General features: G+C 45.4%; 1 pseudogene; it reads right to left on the minus strand.

The window, feature by feature from the left end:
* Positions 1-14,481: 14,481 nt before the first annotated feature.
* LOC143410486 (heat shock protein HSP 90-beta-like) lies at positions 14,482-19,546 on the minus strand (annotated as a pseudogene).
* Between the last annotated feature and the right edge of the window lie 2,304 nt (positions 19,547-21,850).

A 21,850-nucleotide genomic window follows, 5' to 3' on the forward strand; every position in this document is an offset into this window, starting at 1 on the left:
GTTGAGAACCAACTTTGTTAGACATAATTAAACACTCACAATTTCAAAAACATCCAACACCATTCCATCTCCTGTCAGGAATGGCCCCGCAAGGGTTTTAGGATTTATAAGCATCGTTAAATATTGCAGAAGAGATTGCTCAGCCACTTCAGTGATTTGCCTTGAAGGTACTTAATAGTTTCAAGTAAATGCTAGGGTTGGAGTTATGAATATAATTTGAATAGCTTGCTAATTTCTTTGTTTCTCGATTATCACATGTGTGTGATTACTGCAAAAACAAAAAACAAAAAGCAAAAAAGCAAAATCGTTGACTATCCCCAAAGTTTCTCAGCTCTGGGTGTGTGGATGTCTAATTGCTCAATGGTGGTGATACATATCATGTTTGTCTATTTCAGCTAAAAGTGAAACAAAGGAAAAAGGAAAAGAAGAAGATGACCTCTGCAGGCTGTTACCAGGCCACTGGTTTTATTGAAACACACTTTGAAAAGAACATGCATGAGTGAGCTCTCTTTCCAGTCCAAGGGTGTTTGATTCCTCTGTGATAAAAAAATTCTCTGACCTGACAGGAAAATATCCAAAGAAAGGCAGAATGGGAAGATTCTTTCTTGCTAGTTTCTAATATAGCTCCCTTTGATTGGAGAAAGAACTCTTGTCCTCAACAACTGGCTGTGGTCCGGGTTGACTGTACTTACCCCATGGCCTCCTGCAAGCTCCACCTTCTCTGTGAACGTTCTGGTCTCTGGGTTGCATCTCCTCCTCACTGTCACCATGGTGTCTCACACATGCCTGATATGAAGGATACTTGTCCATAGGTGAGGTCTTGTTTTCTTATTTCTGTATCCATCAGAAAGTCAAGTCTCACTAAACAGTTATCAAATGAATGAATGGATAGAATCAAGGAGCCTTGTTAGGGAAGGTGCCCACTGGCCTGGAATGCTGGGAGCTGAATGTAATACTCCCTTCTCCTCGGGTTGAAAGAGAAGAGGGACAGTATCCATCAGGCCCCTGGGGAAGAGTGCTGACCAAAGTACCCCACTGAACAGAGGGTAGAGAAAACAGGCCAGAGAAGGTGAACATGAGGACTGATGTTCAAAATAAGCCCAAAGACTTGCTGGCAGTGATGTGGACCAGCTCTGTCCAGCACCTGTGGTTGCCTTGACCCCATTTGGACCTCATAATGGCCCCGCTGGGAGAAGGTTATGTGTGTGTGTGTGTGTGTGTGTGTGTGTGTGTGTGTGTGCTGGAGAGTGAACCATATCCCTAGCAAAGAAACCAAGCCCATATTATTTAAACTCCCTGATGTCACACTTAGTTAAAAACAACTAAGTAAGGACTCACACTTGATTTTTTTTCTTAATTTTTTTTTGTAGTTGTAGATGGACAGCATGTCTTTATTTAATTTGTTTATTTTTATGTGGTGCTGAGGATCGAACCCAGTGCCTCACCTGTGCTAGGCAAGGGCTCTGCCACTGAGCTACAGCCCCAGCCCATACTTGATCTTTTCTCTAGAACCTGGTGAATATTCTTTCAGGAGAAACTCTGCCTACTTTGGATTTTTCACAGAAAAATCCAAACCTCCTCATTTCTGCTTTTTTGGCAATCGTGGACCCTCTAGGTGATTATCATATTCTATCATGATAAAACGTGATAAATCATGAACAAAAGAATACAGCCACGTGCTGATGCACTCATGCCGTCACAGGACTTTGATTATTTTTTATTATTAATTTTTGCAGTGCTAGGGATGGAACCCAAGGCCTCGTGCTACCCCTCCAGACGCCACTGGGCTTTTAATAGCTCTCTTGTAGTTGTTTTAGTCATAGAATCCTTCCCTGACAGTGGCACAGAGTTCTGACCTTGGAGAGTGCAGGGACTGAAACCGGGAGAGCCAAGTTCAGCCATCAGGTGCAGGCACAGGTGCTCGGCTGAGGTGGGGCTGTAGGAAATGCGTGAGAAGCCTCTGGGAACCAGAGCAGAAAGGATGCTGAGAGCAAGGTCACTGCCGTCTGAGTTGGTGGCTGCAAGCGAAGCTGTGGGTCAGGGTGGACATTTGGGTGTATGGGAGGGAACGTCCACCTCCACACCACCGAATCCAGAGTGGGTCCTGGTGGATACATGGCATTCACTCTGGACAGGGTTGGGAGGAGTAGTTGTAGCTTTCACATTGAACTTACAGGAGTAGATGAGCTTTGTATAAGAGACTGTGGAATCTGGCCTTGGTCTGATGTGGACACTGGGTAAAGGTGAGACCAGTGCTGCCTTTGTGTCCCTCATGGCATTAGGCACTGTGCTGGGCATGCAACGGTATGTTCAATGAATGGCCATGTCCAGACCTCAATCCAGGAGTCATCCAGTCTGTCAGTGATGATGGAATAGCTCAGACCTCAATCCACTCCTTTCCACCCCGTAGCCACCACCCTCGACAAAGGCAGCATCTCCTTCCTCCAGGGGTTCTGTAACAGCCTCCTATCCCTTCTCCTTGCATTCCTGGAATGTGACTTTCTCCCTCTGCTGTAACTCCCAATTTGTTCTCCACGCTGTATTCAGGGATCTCTTCAAAATGCGACTCTGATTGTGTGTCTGAACCCCCACTCCTGCCTCATTCTTTAGCTCTCACCTCAAACATCTTTTTCTTCAATCAGGTCAAGCCTTTCTGTTATTTGCTCTCAAAGTATCATGTGCTATTCCTTCCAAGTCCTTATCATGGTTTTTAATTATACATTTTTTTGCATGTGATTAATAGATTAATTTCCTTTTTCTCCACTAAACTCTAAATTCCATGAGGAGAAGGACAGTGTCTATTTTTTGCTCATCCATGACCGTGTTTCCTAAGCAACCAAGACAGTCTGTAACTTGGTAGTTGTTAAATGCAAAAAATAAACAAATCCATTTTAGTGAATGAAAGACATAATGAACAAATAGATGAAGATGTGACCTGGACTGATGGCTGGGCAGGGATCAGAGGGAACACGCAGAGAGACAAACCCGGAGACCTCTTGCCTTCTGCGAGAGTGTGGATACTCACTTTTGAAACACTTAAAAACATGTTCCATTATTCTAAGACGTTTCCCTAAAATAGATTTAGTGAACAAAAACTTGGAATCACATAATATAATCTGGCTAACAAAACAAAGAAAAACCCAAATTGGTTCTTATCTAAGTAAAAACAAACAAATTAGAAATTAATATAACATTTGTGGACCTTTTAGAATAAGATGGAGAAGAATGTGATAAGGTAAGTGAACAGAATGGGTTTGTGTAGAATGGGATCCCTCCTTTGGCCACTTGGTGCTTGAGTGTACTTGGCTTTGGGCCAAAGACACCTACCTGCTTTAGTGCGCTGCTTTCTCCAGAAACCCTTTCTCCTTCCACCTGTACATCCAGGGCAAATGGAGTTGACTCCACTTAACAGATGGGACCAATGAAGCTAAGCAAGAATAGTAACTAGGCCAGAAGCAACAAATATGTCTTCTTCTTAGCCCATGCCCTTCCTTCATCCAATGCCTAAACATGGCTCCCTATCCCACTCTTCTTAGCTGTCACCCAATTCATCCTTACATCCCTACCTGCCGCGGCAGGCTGGCACAACACTTGTTCCCCACGCCCCCTGGGTGTGTTGGTGCCCAAGCAACCAGTCTGGCTCCCATCTCTGCTTTTACCTCCCTGGGTCAGTACTTCAGGGGCAGGGTAAAGAGAGGTGGAGAAGTGGGGGTGGAAGGCTGGGGAAGAGGGGAGAGTCGTGGAAAGACTCTAGGCTTTGGAGTCAGACCTTGGTTCAGAACACAGTGGATACTGTGATTTACTAAACATCTCGGAGCTTTGCTTTCTCATTTGTGAAAAAGTATAGTAAGATCTAACTTTGCACGATCGCTGTAAGGACTGATTGTATGCAGTGGCTAGCAAACTGTCGGAGTCCATTGATATTCGCTCCTAACTTCTTTTCCTGCCTCTCCTTCAGGAAGGAGTATGGTACAGAGCATGGGTGTGTATGGGTTTTTCAGCCAGGCTGATCTGAGTGAGAACCTGTCTTGGCCATGGACATGCTCTGTGTTCTTGTACAAATAGCTTAACCTCTCAGAGCCTCCCTTTTCTCATCTGTAAACTGGAGTTAGTAGGTGGAGAAATTGAGCATCTCAAAAGATAATGTATGTTCAGTGCCTGGTACAGAGACAGGAGTGAAATCATTGCATGCAAATCTCCTCTTCTCTGTTCCTTTGTGAATTGATGGAGTGATTCATAGTTATTTGCCCATCAAGGGGTGATTGAGTTTTCTAAAGCTCACAAATGGACACGCACATACACACCCTCCAAAGGAAATGTGAGCCCAGAAGTACCCCTGTAGAATATTAACTAAGACATCTGCTTTCACAGCCTGTCTGCACAAAGGGCTGTTTGTGGATCCACTTGTGTTGGTATGCCAACGGTGTACCAAACCACAGCTTTGTACAAGGCAGAACCTCTGCAGCTGACGGACAGGGTTCGTCTGAGCCATGCAGCTGCTGAGACATCCTGGGTGACAAGACGCCCCCTCTGTTATTTCAGTGTAGCTCCTGTCACTTCATTTATAAAAATGGCCTTAAAAGGAAACCCAAACTTCACATTCAGAGGTGTTTATTCCATTTGTTCACAGATGGGGGTCAAACGTTCCTTTCTAGAATCTTCCGCAGCACCTGGAAACAGAGAAAGGCTGGAAAGGGCCGAGTATTCCATGTGCTACAGAGATGCATTTAGTTCTCCAGAAGCTCCTTACACACCCATTTTTCATCACCTTTATGTGAAGTGGGGAGAGAGAGGGGAATGATTTCTTCCAAATGTCACCTGCTTCAAACTGCACTTAAATGAATCCTGGGTTGTGGAGTCAGACTTCCCTGTGCTTAAAACCTGACCCTGCCATTTATTTACCTGGAGCAGAAGCTGTGATCTTTTTGAACCTCAGTTAATTGTCTGTAAAATGGGAGAGGAAAGAGTCCCCCTCTCATGAGGTTGTTGGGATGAAACGTTGTCCTCTTGGTTCAACTCCAGCCTGGAACAGTGCAGCCACTTGGCAGCATCCCTCCTTCCTTCCCTTTATTTTTTCGGAGGTGTTTTCACAGGGTGGGCTCATTAGGTGTGATGACACTAAGATCCCTCAAACAAGGAATGATTCTAGATGGTCACCCAGTCTGTGGGTTGTGAGTCTCTAGGTTGCTTGTGAGTAGTATTTTCAGGGTCTTGGACCTGTCTGTCCAAGCAGAGGAAGGCACATATGAAAGTTAGGGGTGCAAATGCCCTGGACACTCTCTCACTGGCTCACTGGACCACAACTTCCACTTGCTTCTTCTCACCTTAGCCATTTTGTAGTTGTGGCCACAGAGGAACTTCCTTCCCTCCCAGTGTGCAGATGACTTCCCAGGGCACTGGAAGCCTCCCGGTGTGCTGCTGGCTGAAGTTTAAAACCAGTGCCTGGCTATCGGGCAAGGGATGCTTGCTTCAGGCTATTTCTTCTCCACCTAGGTCCAACACATCCCCACCCACTTCTCTAGGTCATTTTATTTGCCCTTCCCATTTGTGGCCACTAAGTGGGAAAAGCATGGGTCTTCAAATCAGATCACAGATTCAGGATTGCCCCCTTTATGGGTGACTTCTAAGAATTACTTAATCTTTCTGAGTCTCATTTCCCTTACCTATAAAAGAGTTATGCTTGTTTTAGCATTTCCAAAATGCCTTGTATGGAGCTGGTTTGTTGGGTTCCCCGGGTGCCATAGGAACAGTTAGGTAAGTATGGGCAACACTGGGTCAGGCAAAGAGAAAGACACTTCTTTACTGTAGAGCTTCACTTCCCGCAATGTAAATCTTCAACACTTCCAATCTTATGTCGCCCCATTTATTTCCCCCCAATTGGAATAGCCCCTTCGATATGAAAGGTGATAATGTGCAGTGGATAAGGACATAGACTTGGGAATGAGAGTGGCTGAGAACAAGCCCCGTCTTTGCCACCTACTGTTTGTGTTTGTTATTTACTGCTGTGTAACAAATGACCTCACATGTAGTGGTTGAAATCATGCATGTGGCTGTGGGTCTGAAATTATCTCACAGTTGTGTGGGTCAGGAGAACCGAGCTGTCTCACACATGGCTTCAATCAAGGTGTTAACCAGCATTGGGGGTCTCATCTGAAATCTCCACTGGGGCAGGATCTGCTTCCAAGCCCGCACGGGTATTAGTAGAATTGTTTCCTGGGGGCTGTTGGCTGGAGGCTGCTGTTCATTTTTTTCTGCTCTGACCAAGAGCCTCTTCATCAAAGCCAGCAAGGGAGGGAGTCTTCCAGCAAAGATGGAAGTCACAATGTCACAAAGCCTAATCACAATGACAGCCTATCGCCCATGTCATATTCTACTGGTTAGAAGCAGTCACTAGGTCTACCCACACTCAAGGAAAGAGACTTCACAGGATGTAGACACCAGGAGACAGGGGTCAGCGGGGGAGGCCATCGGAGAGACTGCCTGTCACCCCCAGGGTGTGACTTTGAGCAGTTGCTGCTCTTAGCTGTAACATTGTGATAGAATAGATAGTATTTTCTTTATAAGGTTATCATGATTGAATCAACCTACATAGAGCAGTGTCTGGCAAACAATAGACCCTATATTAATATTTGCTTCTATTATTACCTATTCTGTATCTGGCATGAAGAGAAACACCTACAGTAAACAACAGCTGCTTGCATGAATCAAGGAGAGAACTGAACTCCGGGCATCATGCTTTAAGGAAGGCTGCCCTACTTAAGAATTCTATGTGAAGCATCCAGCACAGTCCCTGGCACAGGCTAGGTTCCTGGTCAATGTCAGTCCCTGCTCCTGATTCCAGACTGAGATGTCTAGGCTGAGATTTAAAGCCCCAGAGGGTCAGGTCCAGCTTCTCCCTCTGTTCATGACCTCCCTCTCTCCCTCTCTTTCTCCTTTCTTTCCCTCCCTCTCTCCTCCACCAAGAGTCATTTTCTCGGTACAGTACCTGGTATGGTGCCATGAGCAGTTAAATGCTTCTTAGTGGCTCTGGAAGAGGCTGGCGATGACAATTAAGGGCACTTCAGGGGACTGAGCAACCATGGAAATGAGGTGAATGGGGGAAGAGAGAATAAAGGTCTAAAGATGTGGGGAAAAAAGACCCAGAAAGGACCACTTTGAAGAGCAATGCTATTTTTTCCTTTATGTATCTAAGAGTTTTGAGGTGTTTTAATAAATCACTCTTAAAAAAATCTTAAAAACACTGCCTCATTTTTTTTTTTTCAACTCAGCTACACTTAGTTACTATGTTCAAAGCTGATATTCCTTTCCAGTCTTCTCTGCAAATGGTAGCTTAGCATCCACTTTTAAGCAAATTAAAATTGATTTGCTTTTTGATTTTCATGATACCTCTCAGAGTGAATAAAAACAGCGGATGTCTCCCCAGGACTCTGCACTTGCAAAATGCTTTCACACACATGGCGTTTGAATCTTGTGACAATCCAGCAAAAGTTGCTGTTTTTTGCTGTTGCTGTTTTCTTCATTTTAGAATGGACGACAGGCTGGGGTGGCTGAAGTGAAGCCACCTGGGACAGATGTCAGGACCTTATCACAGCATCTGACTCCAGGCCAGGGCGCTCCTCCTGCAGTGGTCGCAGGTGGGGATAGTAACGGGAGCTCATTCAGAACTTGGGGGAACTTGACTCAGGCCATTGTCTACCACATCATCTGTTGGTTGCCACAGGGGGAATTGTGACCATCTTTAGCTTTGAGAAGGGGTCTCTTACTCTTCTTTCTGGGCCCCCTTGAGTCTTACAGGACACCCTTCTATTTTAGTAGCCAGAAGTCAGACGTGGGAGGGGATGGGGCCACCTGGAACAGCTTTCTTGGCTTGCAGGGAAGGAAGGCTCCCTGATGTCTGATGGCCTCTATTCCTTTTGCTGGCTGCCCTCTGCAGAGCGGAGGGACTCTGGGCTGTGATGGCAGCCACAGGGCAGCATGTTCAGGGCCTCTGACCACTCCTACTCTCTCAGTGCTCACAGCCAGCAGCCAGAACCTTTCAATCGTTTCCTCTTGGAATGTTCTGGATCTAGGGACTCAGGGGGACCCATCTCCTGCATCCACATTGCTTTTGCTCAGTGGTTCTCAACCAGGGGTGATCCCCTCACCCCACCCCAGCTACTTCCCAGCTGAGCCCTGGGGACATTTGGCAATGTCTGGAGATGGTTAGGGTTGTCACAACTTAGCAGGAAGGAGGGATTATCATTGTCATTTAGGGATGGTGGTGGCCAGGGATGTTGCTAAATGTCCTCCAATGCACAGAACATCCCTCAACGACAAAAAAACATTCCCACCCCAAATTGCCACTAGTGCTGAGGCTGAGAAGTGCTGCTGAGCCTTATTCTTTTAGGAGCCTCAATGGGTCTGGGGGTCCAGGCGGAAGAAGATGACTGGACGCTTGTCTCAGGGTATCCCGTCACTGTCCCATGTCCCCGGCTTATTTAGCTCTCTCTTGTGTATTTTAATTCTGTTCTCAGCTGCTACTGTCTGATAGGGCAGAAGTGTCTTCCCCATAGATCCTCCGCCTGGCCTGCTCTTGGCCGTGGCCTCCCGGCTCTGGCTGGGAATTCATATGCTACTGTTTGGAGAGAGTCGTATTTTTTACAGCAACATAACCCATTTTACCTTTATAGTAATTGTTTTGGAATAAGAAGTAATCATCCAGGACTGACCAACTTGCTTTACTAAGCGCTCCTTTCTCACTCCTGGCAAATTGCTTTGAGAATTGAACAAAGCCCGGCTCAATCATGCAGGATATCCATTCCAAAGGATGCCGGCGAAGTAAATCTCTGTTAAGCCAGCCCCAGTCAGGGCTCCTTCTCCTCTTTCCTGGGGATCAAATGGTGAGCGTGCGCTTCGTTCCACACGGCCCTCGTCTTAGGGATGGATGCCGTAAGCCTGGGCTTGACCAGGGTGTTCTCCATTCTCATGGGATTGCACAGGAAACCTGCAGCAATAGACAGTTATATTAAAGAGCTTTCGTTGGTGGGGGCGGATGCCAGGGTTGGTGCTTTCCACGTGGTTGTTGAACTTAATTTATGGGGATCTTTTCTTGATGTATGTTCTGTGGAATGTTAAATAGAGAGTGATCAAAAAAGTAGTCAGATAAATTGGGGGACTCGTGTTCTTTATGGCAAGACTTCTCACAGTCTCTATACAGTTAAGGAGCTCTGTGAATTGTCAAGAGGAGTCTATGGCATCCCCCAAGTTTATTTTTATGGAGCATTTCCCAGGATTAATGATCTGCTGAAAAGAACTTTGGACTACAGAAAAGGGGTGAAGGAATTAGATATCTTTTCCCCACTTCCCTCCGCTTCCATTGATAAGATCCCAGATCATTGTTCTGGAGAAGTCCTCTTTTCCTTTCATGAAATGGGGTTTTGCCATTTAGCTGGTTTGATGGGAACAATAGGCTCTCTCACCTCAAGGATTTTGAAAATGCTGCTCTCTTTCCCTGTAGGGGCTTCTACCTTCCCCCCTTTCCCAAGTAACTTCCCTTCCTCTTCTCTCAGGACTCAACTTGCACATCACACCCTTGGAGAAGTGTTTCCTGAACCTTGACCCCTGAACTCACTGGTTCAGTTGCCAACAAGACTCGATAAAAAGCTGGGCATGGTGGCGCACGCTTGTAATCCCAGCGGCTCTGGAGGCTGAGGCAGGAGGATCTCGAGTTCAAAGCCAGCCTCAGAAACAGCAAGGTGCTGAGCAACTCAGTGAGACCCTGTCTCTAAACAAAATACAAAATAGGGCTGGGGATGTGGCTCAGTGGTCTAGTGCCCCTGGTACCACTCCACTTTCCCCCAAAAAAGAGACGAGAGAGAGAGAGAGAGAGAGAGAGAGAGAGAACATCATATGTACATTTTTGTGTGTTCCTGGCATTTGGTTTTGAAGTCCAAGAAAAGGATAGTGGTTGTTGGTACTCATGGGAAGCTAATATGTGCTGATGGAAAGCTGTCAATCTCAGTTCATAACAAGAGCCCTCTCCCTGGCTCAGGTGGCAACCTCCCAGAGGCCTGTGCTGTATATAATTCTGCCTCCATGGTGGCCCCTGTCCCTGCCTGTGCTGTAGGGAGAGAGCACTGGCATGTGAGTCGGGAGCCCAGGTTTCCAGGCTACATTGCACGTATACTCCCAGTTTCGAGGTCTGTGGCCATGCGAGTGATTGAGCTGTAACATGCTGATCTCTTGAGTAAATTATTTCTAGTTCTATGATCTCCCCACAAATGCTATTATGGAAAAACTGCTGCTGCCTTGGCTGTTAATTATGTGATTGGGAGGCAATGAATGGATATAACAAGAGCTAACATCCCTGCAGCACCACCAGGCTTATGAATCAAGGCCCTATGAGCCTCCTGTCTCAGGGTGATGCTAAGATGCTAAGCTGTGGCCCTTCTGCTCATTCTCTTATTCGTTCAACAGATACCAATTGAGCTTGACCTTGAGCCAGGCTCCATCTGTGCTGGATGTATGTGTGGGGGGCAATAGAAATGAATAAGACAGGGGCTTTACCCGCAAGGGGATCATCCTCAGCTTCTCCAAATCAGATGCACCCACCTCTCCCTGGCTGCACCTTCACTCTGCACCCAGGTACATTCACTTCTTGAAGTCACTCACCTTTGTCACTGTAGTCGTTATTCTAGTTCATTCATGCCACCTCTTGCCTTTGTGGTCTAGACTCTCATTTTACAGGTGAAGACTGACAGATGGGTGGGGGTTAGTTACTCGCATGTTTTCTGCTCTGGGAGGCAATCAGTGTAAATGCTGTTCCCTTTCCCTGCCTCTTAACTCTGGCTGCTTCATACTGGTGGCAGGATTTGGTCCACGTGTCAAAGGCTTAGTCCTCTGTCCATGGTGCTACCGGGAGGTGGTGGAACTTTAAGGAGATGGGGCCTAGTGGAAGGAGGTTAGGTCATTGGGGGTGTGCTCTTGAATGGGATATTGGGGCCTTGGCTCTTCCTTTTTCAATCTATTTGCTTCCTGGCTAGATGAGGTGAGCAGCTTCCTCTGCCATGTGCTCTTGCCATGATGTTCTGTGCTGCCACAGGCCCAAATGCAATAGGCCAACCAACTATGGACTGAAACCATGAGCCAAAATGAAACTTTCCTCCTCACAAGTTGATTATCTCAGGTATTTTGTCATAGTAATGGAGAGCTGACTAACATAGCAGGGTTTGTGGTGCCTGGTTTTGTGGGAAAGAGGCTCTTCTAGATCTTCCTGACCTTTTCATCCCAGGACTCCAAGAACTCTCTCCTTATACCATTCCTGACCCAGGACAGCATCCTCATGGTCCTGTGGGTTCTGTGGCTTAGATTTGGGGAGGGAGTAGGAGTCCCCCATTCTGACTTCAGCCACAATCTACGTTTGTCCTTTCAGCTTCGTCATTTTTATCTTTGGGGGGACTCCTGGGTCCAAAACTGGCCCTTAACCCATCTCATACACTAGCTCTCTCTCTCTGTGTCTCGTTGGCTGATCAGCTGGAGGGAAGAAGAGTAGGTGCTGGTGTTCTGGTTCCAACCCTACCCCAGGCCTCTAAACTCAAATGGGCAGAACCCACCAGTTGGTGCTCTGCTTGATGAGAAGAGGGTCTGACTGTGTGGACACAATGATAAAAATATGGGCTCTGGGCTCAGGGAGAAGCAGGTCTCCAAGTTTTTCATATCCCCCTACATCTCAGTTCTCCCATCTGAAAACAGGGCAAGAAGTGATCCTTTACTAATAGCATTATGGAAGGCACACAGTGAGATAATCCATGTAAAGTGTGCAGTGCCCAGGACAGGGTAATTGCTCATTACAGGTCACCTGTTTTCATCTCGTACTAAATGAAAAAAACCAAAAAGATCTTCAAGCTAGAAAAACCCATCACTAGAAGAGGAAAACAGAATACGACAGATACGCAGCACCAGCGGAGGGCTGTCTAATGAACAGTGTGCAGACTGTTTTTGAGGAGTGGAAATTCCCATCTGGAATTCACCTGGTGATTGTAACTGTTCCCTCCTGGCTGTGTAGCCAGGCTGAGTGCTCTCAGTACAAACATCTAGAACACTGCAGGCGCAGAGATCTATAAATAGGGAGGAAGCCATAAATGAGAGCTCATTAAGTTCTTACTGACTGCTGAAAAGTAAATTAGAAAAAATAAACAGAGCTGAACATTTGTGTAAACCTCAATCTTTTTGATGTTTTTCAATTAGCAGAGCCATTTTTCATGTGAAAAATTAATGGCTGTCATGTGCCACCTGGCTATAGAAGCAAGTGACAAATTTGTTTTAATGACCAGTGTCATATCTCTGGATTCAGTCACAGGCCATCTGGGCTGGGAGGAGGCAAAAGGGAGTGGCCTTGAAGGAGCACTGCCATGTGCCAGGCACTGTGTTGGGCTCACAATGCATATTATCCCTTGAATTTCCTCCCCAGCCTGCTGAAGCTATTATCATCCTCATTTTATAGATGAGGTTCAGAGAGGTGAAAAAATTTGCCCGAGGTCACACAGCAGAACTAGAGGGCAGTCTGATTCTATAATCTGTGTCTATTCCACTATACCATGCCCTGCAGGGGGAGAAAGATTTGGCAGGAAGGTGGGAGGTGACTGATGACCTCTGTTAGGCAGACTGCAACAGGGGTGGAGCTGGAAGGAAGTGGTAGGGGTTGACGTGGGCAGGGACTGTGGCATAAGAGACGCTTAGGACTCTGTTGGGGAAGAGGTTTGTCTCTGAATAACAGCATCTGTCACCAAATTAGGGCTTGGAACAGGGCTCCAGACTCTGGGGAAGAGACTGCAAGAGCCAGGCAGGATGTGTGTTCCAGAAGGGATCTGAGTTCCCTAGTGCTCAGTCGACACTCAGTAAGACCATCTGGTTGTTTATGAGAACCAGAAATCAGGGGTAGACCCCAGGGCAAAGGCCACCTCCGGTGCTGGGGCAACCCCATACTGGTGTGGACAGTAGAAGGGAGGGCTGACCCTGAGCCTATAATTCAGTCTAAACTGCTTTTCTTCTGGGGAGTGGGGGAGGGACAGAGGCCTCTCCTGGGGCAAAGTCAGAGAGAGGATGCAGAGCTGGGGGCCAGGGAGGAGCTGATGACCATGGTGACAGTTTCCATTACTTGTAGGAACAGGTCCTTTTATGTGTAATCTTTTTTGGTACCGGGGATTGAACCCAGGGGCAATTAACCACTGAGCCACATCCCCAGCCCTTTTAATTTTTGAGACAGAATCTCACTAAGTTGCTTAGTGCCTCACTAAATTGCTGAGGCCGATTATGAACTGGCAATCCTTCTGCCTCAGCCTCATGAGCTGTTAGAATTGTGCACCACCACACCCGGCAATTTGTGCATAATCTTTAGTAGTGAAACAACATTCAGAGAAAGGTACTAATATTTCTTTTTGTAGGTAAGGAAGTAGATGTTCAGAGAGGCAGGATAACCTGATCAAGGACTCACAATAGCCAACTGGCAGAGTAGAAATTCAAACCCAAAGCCCTGTGCATCTCTCCTCACTTCCTGTGCTACCTCCCTGACATCCTACTCAATCCGATCATTGCTTTTCTCTCCTCCCCTTCCTCCTGCCCCACCTGAAACTGACCAGTGCTGAATTGCAGAAAGAGGAGCAGCCTTGGATCTAACTTCCTGGGCATTAGAATAATCTCAGCTGCAGAGAACATCTTGGCTCTAGGGACAAAATTTCCTGACAATAGGGCATATGTGAAGTCCTTCCTAGGTGGCGGGTGGGGCCATTGGGCCTGACAATTATAGCTTGTCCTCCCTTTCTGCAATGCTTGGCTGGGCAAGAGTGGTAAAAGGAAACTGCCAAAGCTGCCCTTTAATTTTCGAGTGCATTTCTCTAAGGTGTGATCAGCCCTTGGGAACGAATCCACGGTGTGCCTCAGCTGCAGGGAAGGGGGATTAGGAGAAGCTATGCATCCAGGAGACAGGGCAGGGACTCAGTGACCTCAGCTGCATTGTTGCAGCTATGGGCTCCTTTTGGGAGTTTTGCTGATTGGTTTGAACTTTACCTTGAACCTAGTGGTGGATAGAGGTATTGGGTTTTTTGTTTTTGTTTTTTTTTTTTTTTTACAAGTCTCTCTTTTCATTTAGTTCCTCTTCTGTTTCTAATTGCTGAGGTTTGTAATTATTCCGTTTGCCCTTTTGAAGGTGGGTGACTGTTATTTTTGTTGTGGCTGTTTCTTTTGGCGGTTCGAATATTCCTCAGTGTATACCCCAGTCGACTCCCAGAAGCCATACTCTTCTTCCTGGCCATCCTGGCCATCTTTGTTCCAGCTCTGGCCTTAGCGGGTTGACTGTTTAAAGCTGAATCTCCGGGTCTCTGTCCCTCCTTACCGCATTATTTATCTACCCATTCATGCATCCATTGATTAATCCATTTATCTATCTCACTATCCACCTCTGCCTTCATGCATGCCAGGACTCTGAGTTAGCAAAGATTATGACGCTTAGCTAAGAGATGGCTCTTGTAGATCACTCATGCCTTTCTGTAATCAAGGAAAGCAAAGAGGTTAAATAAAAAATGAACATTCGGTTTGTCTTAAGCCTAGTTTGAATTTATTGCTTTTCTTTCTTCCTCTAAAATGTCCCCTTTTGTGTCTGTGATGGAGACAGAGAAGAAGGAAAGTCAGATCTATGTTGACTGGAGCTTTCCATCCCAAATCTAGACGTTGGATTTGTAATACCCAAGGGCAATGGTTGGGGGTGGCTGATCTCCTCTGGGTCTCATGCCTTGGATAACAGGTGTGGGTTGGAAACTCTTGCTCATCACCCCCCCTCCCAGTTTGTTCTATTTAGATGTACATGACAGTAGAGCGTATTTTGACATATTATACACACATGGAATCTAACACATTGTAATTAGGATCCCATTTATGTGCTTGTACATAATATAGAATTTCACTGGTTGTGTATTCATATATGAACATAAGGAAAGTTATGACTGATTTATTCCACTCTCTTTCCTACTCTCATCCCCACTTCCTTCCCTTCATTCCCCTTTGTCTAAGCCAATGATCAGTTTATCCCTGGTCTGCAGCATCATTCCCAGTACCCTTTCCTGACCCTATGACCCACATACTTATTTCTTTGAGATGAGAACATTCAAAATCTACTTAAAAAACCAGTTTTGAATTATATGATACATTATTATTAACTTTAGTCACCATGCTGTGCAATGTATCACCAGAACTTATCCCTACAGAATTGAAACAGTTGTACCCTTTGATTCTCATTTCCCCCTTCTTAGCTCCCACGGTCCCTCCCCATCCTCTAGCCTCTGGTAATCACCACCTGCTGTTTACTTCTACAGTTTGACTTCTTTAGATTTCACACACAAGTGAGATCATTAGGTGTTTATTAATCTTTTGGTGCCTGAATGATTCCATGTAGCATCATATCCCCTAGATTCATCCCTGTTGTCCTAAGTGACAGAAGTTCCTTCTTTTTTTTAAGGTTGGATAGTAATTCACATTATTAAACCCATTCATTTGTTGACAGGTACTCTGGTTATTTCCATATTTTGACTATTGTGAATAATAGTGTAATGAACATAGAAGTACAGGTATCTCTTTGACATACTGATTTCAATTCCTTTGGATTCACTGTGCACTCAGAAGTGGGATTGCTGGATCATAGGGTAATTCTTTTTCTGTTTTTTTAGGAATCTCCATACTGTGTTAATTTGTTTCTAACCACGTTTTCTCTATATCTTTGCCAATACTTAACTTTTGTATTTTTGATAATAGCCGTTCTAATAGGTATGAATCTCATTGTGGTTTTAATTTGTATTTCCTAGATGAGTAGTGATGTTGAGCACTTCCATGTTGTCAGTGAATCATTTATATGTCTTCCTTTGGGAAATGTCTGTCCAGGTCGTTTGCCCATTTTTTTAAAAAAATAGAGCTATTTATTTTCTTGTAATTGAGGAGCTTCAGTTCTTTACATGTTTTGAATATTAGCCCTTTATCCTATGTATGCCTTGCAAATATTTTCTCCCAATCTGTGGGTTGGCTCCTTATTTTTTCCTTTGCTATAGTTTGATGTGATCCCATTTGTCTGTTTTTTGTATTTGTTGCCTGTGCTTTTTTGGGTCCTATCCAAAGAATCACTGCCTTGGCCAAGTGATGGCACTTCCCCCCTATTTTCTTCTAGTATCCCTACAGTTTCCTCCCTAATCCACCTTTCTTTGTGGCCCTGAAAGAAGACAGGATACACGCAGGAGATCCAGGGGCTTCTCTGCTTCTCTCTGTTCTTAATGTTGCTTCATCTTTCTATTTTCATCAACATGTGAAACTGGATTTTATTCAACAGCTATTTTTAACAAGTGGTTAAATATTTAAACTCTATTTCAGGCAGTTCTGCTGAATTAAGAGTTGGTCCCATACTGACAAAAAATCTTTTTGATAGTATAGTAGCAAAAAAGAAAGTTTTATTCTATAGTTTTCTGCCATTAAAAAAAAGCATTTCTCTTTTCTAATATGCTGTCTAAGGCTGTAAATGGCCCTTTCTTTTTGTCTAAAACTTCATCGTCTTTATTTCACCTACTTTAATTTCAGAACAAAATAACAACAATAAAACTCACAATACACAGCATCCAACTCTGCTGTCCAATTAGGGAGGGATGGGACTTGTTTCCTGCCTTAGACACAAGGACAGGAGAGAGGAAAAGACCATTAGCCATCAGCAGCAGGAGCCAGGTGGACAAGGTCACTGAGGGCAGCTGTGGAGCCACGGGGATGCTTTGCAGAGGGTGTGGCTCTCCCAGTGGAAACTCCTGATCTATTTCTTCCGTCAAGAGGCATCCCCCATCACCCTCAAGGGGGTTCTCCTGGGGAACAGCGGTGCTGGGCTCCTCGGGTGTTACTTCACCTTCAACAGTGCAGAGTCCTAGCTTGGTCACATGGTAGATGCAATTAGAGTGGGTCTGGGGAATCTCAAGGCAGAAGCCAGAGGAGCGCAGCACCATCTCAAACAGCAGCACCACCAGGTCCTGGACCCCTCAGCCTTCTGCCACGGTGTCTCCACAATGGGGTGGCCGGAGTTGATTTCTAGGTACTTTATGGCCATCTTGTAGCCCATTATGGAGTTATCTGGAAGTGCCTGGACCTTCAAGATCCACACAGCAGGGTGGAGACACATGTGCCTATTGGAGATTGTTACCTTCTTAACCTTTGTATCTAAAATTTCTTCCATGAGCTTGCAGAGGTTTTCAGATTCACCTTGCTCTCTTCTGTTTTTTTTTTATCTCCTCCTCCTCCTCCTCCTCCTCCTCCACCTCTTCCTCCTCCTTCCCCCCTCCTTCTCCCCCCCCCCCCCCGTAACTCCAGGTTCTTGCCATCAGACTCCTTGAGCCGCTGTACACAGCACTCCTCAACAAGTTCAATCACATATACTCCTTCAAAGCCCTGTTTCTACACATGCTCCACTGAACAGGGTTGGCCATCTGTTCTTTGGTTTCACCAGAGGGGTAATAGATAGCTTTCTGAGACTCCTTCCTGTGAGAGACGTACTGTGACAGAGGAAACATCTCATCTCTAGCTTGGGAGACGTGCTAGCCCAGCAGCTCTGGTTAGTAAAGTCACTGGTTAGTGACATCCTAATGGATTCCAAGCTTTCAAATTTTAGAGAATGCCTCAAAGAATTTTTTATGGTTCTCTTTGTCTCCTGCCAGCTCAGAGAAGAGCTCAAGGCACTTCTTAACATGTTGTGGATGCTTTTCAAGATTTTGTTTGGCTGGACCATTCATTTCTCTGGAGGAGTTCAGAGGCAGGTCCTTGGAGTCAACCATATCACAGAGTTGAGATACTCCTGCATCAGCTTGCCACAGCCGTCCATGCTGAATCTACGATGGACATAGGGGTTTGATGTTCTATTTCTTGTTCTCAAAGAAGTCAAAGGGAACCTGCTGAGGGATGAACAGATATGCCCTAAATTCTAACTGACCTTCTATAGAGAAGTATGTGACTGCCAAGAGGTCTTCCCAGCTCCTGTCGAATATGTATTCCTCCTGAATGTTGTCATTAGGGTTTCTGGTCCAGATAAGCGTGGTCTTATTCAGTTCTTTCTGATCAATATATTTCTTCTTCTTCTTTTTTTCTTTAAAGAGAGAGAGAGAGAGAGAATTTTTAAATATTTATTTATTTTTTTAGTTTTCGGCGGACACAACATCTTTGTTTGTATGTGGTGCTGAGGATCGAACCTGGGCCGCACTCATGCCAAGCAAGTGCGCTACCGCTTGAGCCACATCCCCAGCCCAATATATTTCTTCTTAATCTCAGTTTTCTTTGTCTTACCCTTACCAGTGTCATCCTCCTTACCCAAACTCACATCTTCAGCCTCAGTCTTCATCCTTATCTCCCTGGTCTTTTCCATGTTTCTCCTTGGACTCATCATCACCAATTTCCTTCTTCAAACAGGGGGTGATGGGATAGCTTCTAAACTATGAATGCTACTTTATATATATTTTTGGCCTGTCTCTCTCCTTAGTAGTGTGTCTGGTCTTCTTTGAGGCGAAGGATCACTTCCATACCCCACCCATCCAAAAGGCTCACAGTGACCTGCATGTATGGTGAAGGATGCCCTAGCAGAGACTGTTCATCATTGTGCTTTGAGGTCACAACCACTTTCCCTGCCATTGGATAGGCAGAACAAAATCTGACACCAAATTGCCCTGTCATGGAGGTGTTTGTACTCATCTGAGGAACCTCCATAAATATTTTAGTAATTAGGCTTGGAAATGATTTCTGTGATGGTTTAGGTCTAGAAACATCTTCCAAAAAAACTCATCTTTTAAAAGCATGAACCAATGCAGGAAGGTTCAGAGGTGGAGCTTTTAGGTCATAATGAGAGCTGTAATTTCATCAGTGGATTAATCCATTTGATGGTTTAATAATTTGAATAGATTACTGGGTGGGAACTGTAGGTGTGGTTGGAGGAAGAAGGTCACTCGCTCGGTATGTGCTCTTGGGAATTATATCTTGTCTCTGGTTCCTTGAGCTCTCTCTGTTTCCTGGCCACAATGAACTGGGCAATTTTCCTCCACCATGCTCTTCTGCCATGATGTTCTGCCTCACATCCAGTGTAGGGCAATGGAGTTGACTGACCATAAACTGAAGCTCTGAAACCATGAGCCCAGAATAAAATTTTCTTCTTCTGAGTTGTTCTTGTCAGATATTTTGGTCACAGCTACACAAATCTGAATAAATAGTTCCCAAATCATGTATGAGGTCAGCCTTGGTTGCACCAATGCCTGTGTCCACCAAAGTCAGGGTGCATTTCTGAGAGGTGGGGGTGATGTTAGTTTCCAGCTTTTAACCACTGTCCAATCTGGAAGAGTCTGTCAGGCTCTCATAGAGAATCTTGTCCAAGGTATCATACATAGCAGAAGACAACTTCTGAGGGAAAATTCCATTGTCAGAATAGGAGGTATTGATGATGAGAGGCAGGAGTTGGGGCAATTTCTGCCTGAAAGGCAAAGATCCTCACCTCCTCCTGGTGGACTTCCTCAGGCATCTTGAAAGGAAGGAGCTTCAGTTACTACAGAACAGTATGGGCCCGGGTCATGCCTGACTTGCTCATGGCACCTGGGCTATGTGGAGATGACTCAAGAGCTGCACAGCCCTTTCTTGAAAGGGATCGTTTCAAGAGTGAGCCTTCTAAGTCAGACCCTAAAGTTCAAACCTTGGTTTCACTGATAACTTGCTTGTTACAGTGGGCAGATGATTTAACCTCTCCCTGTCTCAGTTTCCTTACCTGTAAGTATAGAAATCCCACTCGTAGTTACTAAGCATTGGCTAGTAATGCTGTGAGTTGGCTTTCTCAATCTCCAGTCCACCCTCCTTTCAGGCTGCCTTCCTCTTCTGTGAAGCCTGGAAAGCCACAATCTACATTTTCCAGATGCCTTTGCAGCTAGGCTTCAGGATGCAATGTAGAGTCTGTTAATTAGACTCATGCCCAGGGTGAGCAAGGCAGGAGCACAGACTTTCTTCTTGAACCTTCTGCTGTCAAGCGAGGGTGTGGGAGTGAGTGGTTTTGCAGTCATGTTTCATGGCAGTGACCTGTCTCCAACCTCCTGGGTGAGCAGTGGTTATGGGGACAGAAGAGTCTTGATTCTGGTTTCCAATCTCTGGCTCATAGCAATGGGGCTGTTGTGGCTTTAGTAACTCTATTATTAGCTTTTGGGATGGCATCTCTCAAAACTGACCAGTTATTATTGTTCTGGAAACGAATCCTGGGCTCCTAGACCACATCTTTAAACCACTTTAACTTTAACTCTTTTAGCTCTTCTAATGATTCTGTACACCCTATTTGCCTTATTAAGCCATCTTCTGCTTAAAATACCCAGAGTGGTTCTAGTATCTTGTTCTAAATCCCAACTGATACAAGGACCTCCAAGAGTTGCTGTGAGAAGTCAAGGTCATGAAAGTGCTATGCAGCAGGGCCTGGCACATACGTGGTTAGCACAGGGTTCAAGAAGCATTCATCAGTATCTCCATTCGTTGCTGTGACCATGATTCCATTCCAAATTCCTGGCTTTGGGCTGCCGCTGGAAAACCTGGACAGCCAGTTTTTGAAAAACTGAAAAATGGTAAGAAATTCTTCCAAAGGCTTTTATAGTCCAGAGGACTTAAAAATGAGATTCATTTTATGAATTGATTTCAATGGTCCCTGGTAGTTCTTTTTTTAAAAAATATCATGTTCCCATTTTTGGAAAAAAAAAAAAAAAAGCCGTTCAACCAATATTACTGGTTTTCTCATTTTTCATTTGTTCATATCTGAGAGTTCCCAAAGCCTGGGGGCCCTGTCTTAGATGGCATCCCTTGTCCCCTGACACCATATCCTTGTTCTCAGAAACAGGGCTGCAGGCTCTGGCAGAAGACCACGAACTTTGTGAACCAAGGGAGCCCGACGGGGACAGGGTGCAATGGTTATTTTCTTCACTTAGCCCAGTGATTGGCAGGAGCTGGTCTCAGGGAAGTAGGATGAGTGAATGAATGAACGCCTGGATCCCTTGCCTGACTCTGTTGCCCCAGCCCTGCAACGAGGCCATTTCCAACTGTGCCTGGGCATTAGAATCACCTGGTTTAACAACTCGGAATGCCTAGGCCTTACCTCTAGATGTCATGATTTACTGGTCTGGAGTGCCACCACATGCCTGTATTTTTAAAAGACCCTTTGATCCCCTTCCTCCTATCACCAGTCTTAATGACTTCCTGGAAGGACCAGGCAATATGAAGATTAGCTCTAGGTAAGTTAATCCTATTAAAATTCTCCCCATCATCTCAATTGTCAGCTAAGAAGCAGTAACATCAGCCAGTTTGTGTTTAATTCTCTTTCCTTTCCTTTCCTGTCCTTGGAGGGGTGGGGCATCATAAGGACTGGGTGAAGACCCAAAGACCCAGTGAGTTCATAGAGAATTTTCTCTTCCTACCCCTTCATCCTTATATTTGAGGGGAATATCTCTGCTTCTTGGACTCCACTGAGGCTCTCTCTCCTGGCACCTACCAAAGAACGAGGTTCATTGTGCCTTTTTGGAAATAAAGGGAATTAGTTTGTCCTGTCCTTGGGAAAGGCACCTTTCCCATGTGCAAACCCCACCTCTCAGGGCCACAGAAATGTGTAGCTATATTAGTGTTTAAACAATGGGTGTTGCTTGAGCCTTTCACTTAATTCTACCGTGGAGAGAGGAGCAATTTTGCAGAGAGTCTGCCTGAATATTTCCATCTTGCTTCATCAGGAGCCTTGGGTTCTGGAGCTGGCACCCTCCCAGCTCATGCAGGTTGGCAGGCAGCAGCGGGAGCCAGTTGCAGTCATGTG

The sequence above is a fragment of the Callospermophilus lateralis genome, chromosome 11 (genome assembly GCF_048772815.1).
Source record: "Callospermophilus lateralis isolate mCalLat2 chromosome 11, mCalLat2.hap1, whole genome shotgun sequence".
Taxonomy (NCBI): domain Eukaryota; kingdom Metazoa; phylum Chordata; class Mammalia; order Rodentia; family Sciuridae; genus Callospermophilus; species Callospermophilus lateralis.